General features: G+C 35.4%; 1 pseudogene; it reads left to right on the forward strand.

Moving 5' to 3' along the window:
• Positions 1 to 361: 361 nt before the first annotated feature.
• On the forward strand, positions 362 to 1,083 carry LOC122217032 (annotated as a pseudogene).
• The last annotated feature ends 10,482 nt before the right edge of the window (positions 1,084 to 11,565 follow it).

Consider the following 11,565-nt stretch of genomic DNA (forward strand, 5'->3'; position numbering starts at 1 on the left):
TAATTCCAGTATTTCACTTCAATTACATTATATTATAATTTCATTAAGATTCTCTGGGAAATTTATCAAATAGTAATTGTGCAATAACCATCCTAATTGTACAATTGTTAGGAGTAAAGATTCCAACAAACATTAAAATTAATTTTAATAATAACATTTATTAGTCATAGGAGACCCATGGAGTCAGTGTACCTATTCCCCTTTTAAAAATTTACCAGAAGTCTTTAATGAAATGTCTATCCATCTTTTTTTGCCCTCTATCCCCTCCACCCCAGCACTGTTCCCAGTGCACCACACTTGGAAAGAGTTCCTGGCTCCTGTTAAACCAGTGCTGTCCTTGTTTTTTTTTTCAGGCGCCATCATGATCATCTACCAGGACCTCATCAGCCATGATGAAATGCTGAGAAATCCCGGGTGGGCTGTGCCTGGAGGTGGAGGGGAAGATGGTCAGTAGAATAGTAGGTAACACTGATGACTTGTCCATTGGTGAAAATGCCAGTCCTGATGACCCCAAGAGTGAAGTTAGCAAAAGCACAGTTATCACTGGTGTTGATATTGTCATGAACCATCACTGGCAGAAACCCAACTTGACAAAATAAGCCTACAAGAAGTACATCAAAGATGACATGAACTCAATTAAAGGCAAACTTGAAGAACAGAGACCAGAATGAGCAAAACCTTTTACTTATTTTTTTAACACTTATTTATTTTTTTTGAGGGACAGAGCATGAGCAGGGGAGGGGCAGAGAGAGAGGGAGACACAGAATCTGAAGCAGGCTCCAGACTCTGAGATGTCAGCGCAGACCCCGACTTGGGGCCCTAACCGATGAACTATGAGATCATGACCTAAGCTGAAGTTGGTGCTTTAACCGACTGAGCCAGCCAGGTGCACCTAGAATGAGCAAAACCTTTCATGACAGGGATGCAGAACAAATCAAGTACATTCTTGCTAATTCTAAAACTTGCCAATTCTTTATTGGTAAAACATGGATCCAGATGGTCGCTCTGCTGGATTACAATGAGGATAGTGTGACTCCATATACAATTTTCTTTAAGGACGGTTGAGAAATGACAAAATGTTAACAAAATTTGGCTATAGCTTTGGATTACCTGTCATCATAACTGACTGCTGCTTTTCATCTACCCAATACCAGGGCTTAGACAAATGGGACTGATACCATCTTAAGCACTTCATTAATTTTGGGCTTGATTTACTAGGAGAAGAGGCAGTTTTTACGGGGGAAAAACATGTCATATAGGTTGTCTAAAAATAAAATGCATTTAAGCTCAAAAACAAACAAACAAATAAACAAAAAGCATCCGTCAATACTACGGTGTTATTAACAGGGATTGCAAATTTCAAGCCCTCTAGTGGTCATCACCATGTTGCTTATTCTCTAAGACTTCCTCAAAGATAAAAATTTACTACAATTTAACAAAAATATTTCCACCAAAAAATGACAGGCCATTATCTTTGTCCCTGAAACAATGTACCACAATTCAAGCTGAATAATTCATTACTTAAAAAAAAAAGAGTTGTGAATATCAGTGTTAATTAATTCCTAAAATCATGTACTTATCTTTACTAGTAATAAAAAAAAATCAAGAAACCAAGATAAATTGTCAATACTTCCTGCTTTTGGGGTGGGTTATATATTTTAGTGATACAGTACATTTTTTTTTATTATTGTGTATCATATAGGCTTTAGGAACAGATATGACTACTTATATTCATGGCTTAGAGGAGTTAATAAATATTTATAAGTATCAGTTTCTACTAGTCAAAAAAATCTAGATCATAATATCTTCCTTTTAAGAATTATGAAAAAGTAACAAGATTAAAATGTATACCTTCACTGCATAGAACAAAAGTGCTAGTCAAATCACCAGAATAATCACGGTGGTGCTACTTTTAAGTAATAAAGGAAAACTAAGGTATCTAACTGCTTCTTTATTTTTTAAATGTTTATTTTTATTTTTGAGAGAGAGAGAGAGCTGAAGCAGGGGAGGGACAGAGAGAGGGGGACAGAGGGTCAGAAGCAGGCTCTGTGCTGACAGCAGAGAGCCTGATGTGGGGCTTGAACTCATGAACCACAAGATTATGACCTGAGCCAAAGTCAGATGCTCAAACTACTGAGCCATCCAAGTGCCTCCATCTCTAATTTCTCACAAAAATGATACTCTTACTGAAATTACTTAATTAAATCTAAACTCAAGCGCATTTTATGTGTACTTAAATAATAATCATTCCAACTTTTAAGTTGTATATGACTTAATAAGATAGTTACCCCATTGCAAAACTCTGATTTTTGTTTCAAGTTTAACACAGACACTTAATGACATTTTTTAAAAGTAGGGCTAGGTCTGAAGGACTAATGACAACATTAGATTTTTTAAATGACAAATTATAAATAATTGCAGTGATTCTATATAGTTAATTTAGTGTTATTATAAGTATTTAAAATAAAAATGATGTATATTTTAAATGTATTTAAAATTGTGACAATATTAGTATGTGGAAGTCTCTGACTTTTTTCACCTTTTGAAAACTAGATTAGCTTTCTGATGAGATTATTACTATTCAGTTAGTTATATTTTATGTATAAAATATCCTTGTTCCATTGTGTGATCAAGTGTGTGTATAATACAATGAAAATAACACAACATATTCTTCTTTCATTTTCTTCTACAGTAGAAAACATAGACCTTTTATTCATAGAGACCAGGTGATTATGTATCATATTTCACTGTAAAGTTACTAACTCAAGTTTTAATGTCCTTTATATGTAAGGATATACATCTGTTTCTATTTCCTTGACTTCATACCTCTGCCAAACTTAGATCTAGAAATGTTTAAAAGTAGTTCTACAGGGCTCAGCTTACAATAAAAAGGAAGTAAATTAGCCAGATAAAATAAAGGATGCCCAATTCAATTTGTTTCAAACAGTACAGCATTGGTGATATAGTGGTAAGCATACCTGCCTTCCAATTGGTTGTAGATAAGTAAGGATTATTTAGTGTATATCCCATGCAATAATTTTTTAGTATTACCTATGTCGCAAATATTACACAGGTCATACTTACATTGAGTAATTAATTATTAATTATTTATCTGAAATTCAAATTTAACTGGGCACCCTGTATTTTTATTTGCTAAATCTGGTAACCATAAAAGGAAGATAAAAATTATTTTGGAAGAAAATACAAAACATATATGTCAACAGTATACCTTATATTTTAATTAAAAAATAAATGGATCTCCAGTCCCTAAAAATGCAAGGCCAATCCATAAAGACTTATGCATATATAGAGAAAAAAAAGAACTAACTCTCCTCTCAACTCGAGATTGTTTCTGCTGCTCCTGGCATAATTTCCATTCTTATATAAATTTCCTAAGTAATTGATTTTTAGGAGATCTGCAAGAGTTAAAGGTTAGTGGCAGTCTGAAATATAAAAAAAAAAATATAAACAACAACAAAAAACCCCACAAAAATCAGGTATTGTGAATAACTGCCTTACCCACCAAAATCTAACCAATTCACAATTTTTTTAAAGCATATATCCTTGCTTCCTGAATCATAGCTAATTGAACCATGAGTGGGTACCATTTTCAATTGAAATACCTTCTCCAGGGATTTAGAGGTTGAACAATATTCAATTTCTTTGTGTAGGCCATTTGATGGGGTCTCCACTTGCCCATATGTTATTGTTTAGAACCTAGAAAAAGTCACCCTTTCTAGGATGACTCAGCCCTGAGGGTTCACAGCATGGCTGGCATAGCTAGATTGTATTTTGATTCTCTTGGCTGGACACTTTTATGTAGTGAGCAACCTGTACAATCTTATGGGGTTGCCTTGCCATTTTATGCCATGCAGAATAAAAAGTAGAGCACAGAAAGAAGTGTAAATGGGAGATGGTATAAAAATACTGCTAGCACTTTGATGTTTTTCTGCTTCTAAATACTAAACCTCCTTGAGACAAAGGTTTATTCCTATCATTGTGTTTTGTAAAATGCTCTCTTAAATCTTATAATAAATGCCTCCATTTTGCTTAAGGTAGATCATGCTCATTCCTGACACTTGAAAACAACATATTATAATTAGTTACATAAACACTGGCTTGAAAATAACATCTTAAGAATCACTGGCAGATTCTGATAAGATTCTGGCAATAATCTATATTGAATTGACATTTGAATACACGAAAGTGCTTTCCTTTTACTTCTAGATTGATCTTGGTTTCAGAGGCTGACAAATCCTTCCGTGAACAAAAGGGTTTGCCTTAAACTGCATCTAGAATGAATTTAATTTTCATTCACTTCCCATGAATAATGAGCTCCTCAGGCTGGACTATAAGCTGTGTTGTTTGATATAAATGCCTTTTCTTTTTTTGGAACAATTTGTAAACATAGAATTGGAGAGGCAGTAAAAAGAAGGATTCAGAGGTTTTATATAAAAACAGCTTAATGACATGAAAGGAAGAAAGAAACAGCAGAATAAACAAGAACAAGAATGGAACCACTTAATGTGTTAATAAGACCTCTCTGGGCAGTGGCTTATATCTTACCAAAGCTTTTTGTTCTATTTTGTTCTGTTTAAAAGCTCTGCTTTTTCATAAACTGTGGCATCTCAGGTCTTCACAGAGCCATCTTCATAGACATTTACTTTCCTCCAGTTGGAGGAATAGGAAGTTGTTTTTTCATTGTCTTTCTATCATTTTAATGAGAGGCAAACTTGCTCTAGCATTCAGTTCATTGCAGACATCTTGTGTATAATCATGTGTTGAAAGCATCCATTTCACACAACATTGTCCAGAGCATGCTCCTACCACTGTTTCGTGTGGTAGATAGTTTTCCTTCTTATAATGACAATCACAGTTTGTATATAAATAAAAACTTGGCCATCAGAGAAATGACCATTCCTTGAATCTGACTAAGGAAGTTAAAATAGGTTAAAGTATCAATGTCTTTTTTTTTTTGGTCTTTTCTCCTTGTACTTAATCTCATTCTATATCAACAAAAATCCTGAAAGTACGTATCTTGATTTCAATGGGTTAATTTTTAAAATTTTTCTGACATATGATCACATATGAAACAAAAATTTTGTATCCAGTGATTGTCTAATTTATGCATCTTTGTAGCATCATATGTTAAATTCTTAGAATAAGCTTTGGAATCCAAGAGACCTCAATCAAACGACAGCTCTATCTGCCTTGTAGTGGGTGTGGACTTATAAAAACAAATACACAGTTAATTGAAGCTTGTTTGCTTAAATGTACAATAGGTATAAGAAGCCTTACTTTTCACAGTTCTTGAAAAGATTAAAAAATGTAAATATACATAAGGTAGTTAACAAAATTTTTAGCATAAATAAATAATAGTTATTATGGGAGGAATGCAGATGAGCCTGGTAGTTTAGGTTCTCAGTTTTTAACGTTGTTTCATTTTTAATATAGAAGTGATTGATGGGCATCAGAGAAGACTGGTGAAGTGGACTGGTAGTTTGGAGGAGAGGGCTCAGTAGGTGAGATACTCAGTTAGGGGACCATTGCAGTCACTGAGCACCAAGATAATAGACTCCCTCTTTGGTGATGACATTTAATTGGGAAGGACTAAATCCTAATGGGTATTTTTAATGCAGATATTTTGAATACAGAATCTATAGGATGTGATAACATTGGAAATAGGAAATATAAGGAAGAGATCAAACATTATTCCAAGGATTGAACTGGAACACGTAGGGAAATGGTATCATTAACAGAAATTGAGAGTTTGGAAAGATCTACTGTGGCATCAAAGCATGATGTGGGAGAGAAGAATGAGCAGTTCTGGAGAGCTACAGGGGCTAGGGATCATGATGTAGAAGTCATCTAAATGGAGCTGATAGGCAAAGGCTTTGGCAATGTTATCCACTTCAAAGCAGTGGGAAATTTAAAGGAAAAGGGAAGGAAGAAGAACAAGGCAGAAATATGAATACTATAGGAACAATTCTTAGCAGTAGGAAAACCAGGAGAACTGGAATTGAGGAAGTCATAGGAAGATTCATTTCAAGAAAAAGGTAATTGGCTATGCAGATTCCTACAGCTTCTCATGAGGATGAGATGTGAGTCAGGTTGCCTGGATTTGGTCATTGGGAGTCCTTGGTTATTCGTAGGATTCTCAGATTGGTAGAAGGATGGGAACTGGAATGCAAAGACACAAATAAGTGGCAGCGGTAGATATTGCTAGAATCCATCTGAACGTGAAACTTTCTTTTACTTTCCGAGGACCACTTGGAATCTGGCTTTGCCAGCCTGTTGGGAAATCCTGGTGTGAAGTTCAGGGAATGTACTGCAGAAATATGCTCAGGAAATGAGTTGGGCTTGGAACAGTAGGGTAAAGGGCTTGCCTCTAGTCACTGAAATATCTAGTGAGGGCTTAGGTTTTTATTATCAACTTCCCCCTTACCATTTAGTCAGAGTTGCAGATCCTAGCCTGGGTTAGCCCCGAAATGAAATATGAAACTAAGTTGAGGATGGGAGTACCAGAGCCAGGGAGAAGCAAAAAATTGAGGACGAGACATACAAAAAGGAGAGAGAAAGGATGTGCTCAGCTAAAGCTCTGTGGCAGGAGGTGATAGCAATAGATTTAGAAAATGAGTCACTTATCTCTCTGGAAAAGCGATTGGTTTATTGGTTAGTATTATCTGCCACTTAGGAATTAGTGTAGTGAATTATCAAAGCAGGAAATGCACTGGTTTTCCCCTGAAGACATTACTTCTGTGGTCCATTTGTTTACTCCACAGTGTCTCCCCTTAAAGAGCAGCCAAAGCTACTTAGCTAAATATTTTCAGAGTTACCCATTTGAAAAATATAAAGTATACCTATGAGTATCTAACTGTGGCATATTAAATGAATAAAAATATGAAAGATAATATGTAGTAATTAAAAGTACAGGTTCTGTGTGGCTCTGTAGTAGAAAACTGTCTCAGAGGATTGTGAGTCATATAGTAAAAACTCAAAAAATGTTACCTATTATTATTACCTTTGTATAAAACTTGAGTATAAAACTGAGTTGGCCCTTGTTTCTAGTGAGAAATAAAGTTATTTCCACATTTAGTGCTCCAGTTTTCTCATTCCATAAGATGAAAAATGTCACGTTGCTTACATGAAAATATAACATGCAAATAATAGTTATTACTATTCCTCCCTCCTATTTCAACAACACCAACAAGGAAATCTCAAGGAGGAAACCACAGAATTTATAAATTCTAAACTTCTTTTGGATTCTGGAATGCACATTCTAATTCCCAAATATATGCAAATTGAAAAGTTTTATCTCTTTATAGCATTCATTGCCTTTAATACACATATAAAAGGTATTCAGAGAAGGGAAATTCAAAAACATTGTAAAGAAATAATTCATACCTCTACCCCCAAAGACAATCACAGTTAAAATTTAGGAAGTTGTCCTTTGAGAATTGTATCTATCTTCCATCTATCCAAACAACCAAACATATAAACTGAGATTAAGCTAAACTAAAGTGGGATAAAATAAACTCTTTAGTAACTTGAATTTTTAGTTAACATATTGTGACATTTTTCTATGCCAGAACTTTGCTTCAGCATAATTTAATGTGATAATAGCTGCATATATTTTATTGCATGACATGGCAGTATTTGAAAGAACTTCCTGTGTTTACATTGTTGAACTCCTGGAAACATCTTCAGACAACCTGTTAATAATGCAATACAAACTCATTACAACAGAGAGAATGCCACCTTGACAGAGTTTTGGCAGTGTTTCTGACGAAAGAAGTCAGAGGTGAGATATTCTTAGGAATTGGGGTCTGGCCTCAAGATGGTGTTTGTTTTTTTTTTTTTTTTAATATTTATTTATTTATTTTGACAGAGAGAGAGCAGGGAAGGGACAGAGAAAGCAGGGGCTGGACAGAGAGAGAGAGAGAGAGAGAGAGAGAGAGAGAGAGAGAATCCCAAGCAGGCTCCATGTTGTGAGTGCAGAGCCCAACGTGGGGCTTGATCTCATGAACCAGTGAGATCATGACCTCAGCTGAAATCAAGAGTCAAATGCCCAACAAACTGAACCACCCCAGTGCTCCCTGGCCTCAAGATGTTTAAGGAAGTCTTTCAAGAAGTGAAGTGGAGAATTGGGCAATCCATGGTATAAGAGTTTAAAGTTAGTGGATACTGTAAAGTAATTCTTGATAACTAAATTGATGAGTAAGCTATTTAGCCAGATAAGCAGATTACTATCTCTACTAACTTTATCTGAAGGAATTTCCTGAAGCAAACAGTAAAGTTATTTGTTGATTTATAGTACTATATTTCCTGGGCAGAATTTTCCTAAAAATGAAAAAAAAAAAAAACACCTAAAATCTAAGTCATACTAAAATAGTCTACTGTTTTATCTAATTCCTATTAAAACAGATGGTCTCAACTGTCAGTGTGTTTTTATAATTTTAATATTAAGTTTCCAAATATATTTTCAATATTCATTTATCTCTATTTTCACCACCGCCACCTAAATTCAAGCTATCACTTTCTCTTACCTTGTCTTCCAAGCTGACCACTTCAGATTGCTAGCATTCATTTTCCACAAGGCAGCCAGACTGAACTATATGATACAGAATGTGACATCCATTTAAAAATCTTTGCAGTTTTTCCACACTGTTTTTCATACAGTTTTAAGTTCCCCATGAGAGCCTCTTAGACCCATCCTGACAGCCTCATTTGGCTAGCAGTGTGTGCTACCCGCAGTGGACTTCCTTTGGTTCCTTGAATTTGCCACGTTCCATCTACTAGCATGCTTTTCCCTGCACTTTCTTTCATCTAGTTAATTCCTACTTATTTTTCAGATCTCATTTGCTTATCCACTCTCAGAAAAACCCTCTTTGCCTACTCCACCAAGACAAATATTGTACATTCTCATAACTTCCTATATTCCTCCTTTATATTTTTTCCATATAATTGATTTAATGCTGATTCCTCCCCCCACCCCCACTTAAAAGTAAGCCCTATAATAGTGAAGACACTATTTATTTGGTCTACATTCCATCTTCAGAGTGCATGGCATAATACACGAACGCACAATTTACAGAGTAGATGCTGCAGAATTAATGGCACAATTCACCATTTGCATTTAAGCTGCAGAAAGAAGTTCTTTGTTTTCCACATACTTTGATAACCCACCTAGCTTAATTGCCTCCACCTTCAAAAACACCTTGAAACTCTTAATTTGAGGGCACACTTTCTCTGTTAAATGAACCAAGTAGTTGTGAAAAAAAAAGTGTTGCTTACAAATAAGCCATTAAGTGAAGCTTTTTTTTTTTTTTCTTTCTTTCTTGGAGTAATAAATGAAATAGAAAAACATTAAGAATGGGAAGGTTTTAGAGAAAAATGTGCATGGCCCCTCGTGGTGGTATTGCAATAGCTTCTAGGACCTCTAAAAATCTGTTTCCCCTATTGAATGAAATGTGTGTGTGTGTGTGTGTGTGTGTGTGTGTGTGTGTGTGTGTAGTAGGCAGTGAAAAGGGTAAACTTGTTCTTTTATCTATTTTTTAACTTGAACTTATTTAAGTTTAGATACTAGTTTAATGGAGCTGGACCATTTTACAATATAGCTAACTCTCAATTACCTCACTAATGGAAACCAGCATAATATGGAAAAATAAAATATGGTCATAACCCAAATCGCCTATTTCCATTCATTCATTATATTTTTATTCATAAACTTTGAGTTATAGTGATACTTTACATTTGCACAGGACTTTTGATTTTAAGATTTTTTTTCACATGCTTTGTTTTAGATATGGTAGGCTAACTACAGAAACAAAAAAGACCCTTAAAACTTACTTCCTTTATGAACAAAAGTTTATTTCTTTAGTCTAGAGCAGGGACTCCAGGTTAGCAACAGCTCTGCTCTGATGAAATCTTTCAGGCACCCAGGCTGACAGTTGCTCTGCCATCTTCAACATGATACTTACAAGATTATCCTAGAGAGCAGCCTAAAATGGAGCACATCATTTACCATAAAGGTAGAGAGAAAAAGAGCTCAGGAATGTGCTTGAAGAAAGGAGATAGAAATGTTGTGAGTGCAGGGAGGTGTCCTGAATGGAGAATGTGGTGGTGTTAGGGAAACCTGTGGAGAACATTTTAAACCCAGTATGAAATGATACGGAGAAGCCAAGTTATGGAAGATTGGAAGTGATCTATTATATATAGACACAAAGAAACATCATTACACCCTATTAAAGACTGGGCATTTTTAATATCATGGAGATAAAGACTGATGATAACATATGTTCTTTTTTTTTTAAGCACCTATGATGGCACAAGCTCTATACCAGTGCTGCTGTAGGAAACTGACAGTTCCTGCCATGAAGGGGCTAATAGTCACAGTCCAGTGTGATGAAAGTAGTAAGTGAAAGTCATTACCCGTGCACAGAGGAAGGCTTGACATCTGCTAATTCGTTTTTTTTTTTTTTTTTTTTTACTTTGCTAATGACTTCACAACCTTTTACAAAGTTGTTTTGATTTGTGCGTCATATTTAATATAACTTCCTGTTACACTTCTTTTTAGCAGAGTATTAGGTATCTTCGCGGAGGATCAAATATGCTAACCAAAATACTTGGAAGTAGTGGGGAAAGAGCTACTGGTTCTTCATTGTATTATTTCTTGATTCATTTACATATTTAGGTTTATTTTTGGCACCTGATGAAACAAAGAAAACCTTTTCTGTTATGAGCTTTTGTTTTATGAATAGTTCATTTCTTCATCTGCAAATTCATCTTGCATGAATAGACAGTTTGGTGAGTAGATTATTTGCTCACTAGTAGATTATATTTGTGTCTGGCTCTACAGGGTTAGATTATTGTACCTTGAGAGGGCTAACTGAAAGAAGCAAATTGCTTTCTTCTCCTTGCCTCTAAATCTTCAGTGAAGAGTGGCCATGATACAGACCAGAAACAGACCCTGCTAAAATTCTCACTGCAATCTTCTTATTACTGATTACTTCTTATTACCGATTATTCTTATTACTGAGTCTTCACTTTGGGGAGCAATGGATATAGCGTCATCTCTTCCTTGTTTCTTGTCTTGTAACTCTGTAGCAAGGAAAATCAATGATTGTCAATATCTGGTTTGCTTACCTAAGTATTAGAAACTCATCCTTTCCTAGTGGGACTACTAAAGGCTTGCAATTTTTAGTTGCAACTGGGCAAAAAGACAACAAAGATACTTTCTATCTTTGGTTCTCCTGTTGTATTTGTATGTGGTGATCATTTTCAGTTTGTCTTCCATCTCTTCGCTACTTTTTTGTTAGTTGATTCTATCACATACGCACATGCGCGCGCACACACACACACACACACACACACAGGGATGGATCGTATTTAGAGCAAAATATTGTGTGGTCTTGGTACTCACATGATTTTATCTGATTGAAGCCTAGCAATCTAGGTAGTGATAGGGGTCTGCTTGTAACTAGTTTTTACTCCCTTAGCCCCCCCACCTCCATGTCCCCATCCCTCATACTTCACCTCTCCTTCTTTGCTTGCTGTTACCCTTTC

Source organism: Panthera leo, chromosome B1, assembly GCF_018350215.1.
Source record: "Panthera leo isolate Ple1 chromosome B1, P.leo_Ple1_pat1.1, whole genome shotgun sequence".
In the NCBI taxonomy this organism is placed as follows: domain Eukaryota; kingdom Metazoa; phylum Chordata; class Mammalia; order Carnivora; family Felidae; genus Panthera; species Panthera leo.